Here is a 2,803-nt window from a genome sequence, read left to right as displayed (position 1 = left end):
TGTCAGAGCAACACTAGGTAACCAAAAATAGTCAGCTATCCTTAGGGTGTAGGACTGTAATTTCTGGTTCTACTTAATGGGAAAGTACTATAAAATGAGAGAAAATACTATTTTGAATAACTTACAATATAAAGACAAGTTACTAAAATTAAAAGAAAAGAAAACTACATAATCTGAAATGTAGATTCAGAAAAAAAAATGATAATTCTTGTTTTCAAAGAAAGCCATAATGTCATGGATCATACTATAGGACAAATAAATAATTGTTCTTCACTAACTTGTAGAAGAACGTCAGCTCTTCTTCGGTCTTCCTTATCCATTGTCCAGCTCTCACGTGCATATGTGGCAATTGGAAATACCATGGCTTGGGTTAGGGGCATCTTAGTCTTCAAAGTGACATCTTTGCTTCTCAATAATTTAAAGAGTTCTTGTGCAGCACATTTGCCTGGTGTAATTTCTAGTTGAAAGGCATACCTTATTTGAAATTATTTGAAATACTGAAACAAGGAGAGATATGCTTATAAAACTTGAATTATAACGATTCATAGGACAAAAAGAAAATTTCCTAAAACTAGTGTATTTCTTTTTATTCTTGATAGAAAAGGAGAAAACATTTATTATTTTATCTTAAAGCAGAAAAAAAATGAATATAACTGACCAGGAAATCTAAATTTAAAGATGAACTTGCCTGCGGTGGGAACAGTGTCAAATGGAAGAATATTTACACATGGGAATAAAAGGAAGTATACTTTCTATTATGATTCCATAAGGTAACACATTAATTTGTTAATATATTTAATCATTGATTTTACCATGTTTGAATGAAATGTTTTTGTAGTATATTTAAGAAAGACATTTCTACAAACTCAGTTTCTGTAATTTATCTATAGTTTATGTTATACTAGATAACTTCTTAAGCCACTTTGTTTTATACTTAGGTCTCCTTGAGGCTTAATAGTCTTTTTTATTTAAAAAACAGTTTTAAAGAACAATTGTATGCTAAGGGCTCTGCTGGGGTGTCCTAGTTTGTTAGTGCTGCTATAACAAAGAAACAAACAAACAAACAAAAAAACCACAACCCACAAGTAGGTGGTTTAGTGAACAGAAATTTGTTTTTTCCACAGTTTAGAAGGTTAAAAGTACAAATTCATGAAAGGACTACAGATGGATCCTTGTGATGATGGAACCATTTAGTATTCTGATTGTGTCAATATCGATATCCTAGTTGAGATACTGTACTATAGTTTTGCAAGATGTTGCAATAAAAGATACATGGGATTTCTCTGTGTTGTTTCTCGCAACTGCATGCAAACCTAAAATTAACACAAGAAGAAAAGTTTAGTTTTATAATGCCATAGACCTAATGGAATAGGTAGTTTAGTAAAGGACAGGTAACAAAGGGACCTAAAGAAAGCAAACTATTGGTATAGTCAGTGAAGTGGAGCAGGGGAACCTAAATTAAAAGGAGATTGTGGACTGAAACAGAGAGGTCCAAATACAGGAAATAAAAGCTGGAAGAGTATTGTTGTTGTTAGGTGCCATCAAGTCACCTCCATCTCATCCTGACTCCATGTACAACAGAACAAAACACTGGCTGGTCCTGCGCCGTCCTCACAATACTTACTATACCTGAGCCAATCATTGCAGCCATGGTGGCAATCCATCTTGTTGAGGCTCTTCCCCTTTTCCACTGACCCTCCACCTTACCAAGTATGATATCCTTCTCCAGGGAAAGGTCCTTTCTGACAACATGACCAAAGTTGGTGAGACGAAGTCTGGCCTTTCTTGCTTCCAATGAACACAATTAAGTGTTTTGCAATTTCATTTATTTGCAATGTTATCCATAATTTGTTATGATCGACACAGTCGAATGTCTTTGCATAGTCAATAAAACACATATAAACTTCTTTCTGGTGTTCTTTGCTTTCAGTTAAGATCCATCTGACATTAGAAATGATATCTCTTGTTCCACGTCCTCTTCTGGATCCAGCTTGAATTTCTGGAAGTTCATTGTCAATATACTGCTGTAACTGCTTTTTGAATTATCTTCAGCAAAATCTTACTTGCATGTGATATTACTGATATGGTTCAATAATTTCCACATTCTGTTGGATCACCTTTCTTTGGCATGGGCACAAATATTGATCTCTTCCAGACAGTTGGCCAGGTAGCTGTCTTCCAAATATCTTGGCATAGACGAGTAACTGCTTCCAATGTACCATTCATTTGTTCAAACATCTCAGTGGGAATTTCTTCAATTCCTGGATCTTTGTTTTTAACCAATTCCTTTAGTGCAGCTTAGACTTCTTCCTTAAATACCATAGCCTCTGGATCATATGCTACCTCCTGAAATAGTTGAAGTCTGATTAATTCTTTTTGGAATAGTAACTCTGTATATTCCTTCCATCTTCTTTGAATGCTCCCTGCATGATTTAATATTTTGCTCATAGAATCTTTCAATATTGCAATTCAAGGCTTGATTTTTTTTCCCTATTCTTTTAGCTTGAGGAATGCAAAGCACATTCTTCCCTTTTGATTTCTCTGACTGCAGGTTTTTGCACATTTCATTATAATACTTTTACTCTGTCTTGTGCTGCCCTTTGAAGTCTTCTATTGTGTTCTTTTATTTTGCCATTTCTTCCATTTGCTTTAGCTGCTGTTTTAAAGAGTCAGTTTCGGAATCTCTTCTTTTATTTATTTATTTATTATTTATTGTGATTTGGGTGAAGATTTACAGAGCAAATTCACTTTCCATACAGCAGTTCACATATACTTTGTCTCATGTCATTGACCACAGTTTACC

Source organism: Orycteropus afer, unplaced genomic scaffold (genome assembly GCF_000298275.1).
Source record: "Orycteropus afer afer isolate SDZICR_OR568_19922 unplaced genomic scaffold, OryAfe1.0 scaffold00452, whole genome shotgun sequence".
NCBI lineage: Eukaryota > Metazoa > Chordata > Mammalia > Tubulidentata > Orycteropodidae > Orycteropus > Orycteropus afer.
Note: the sequence above shows the minus strand (reverse complement) of the source record.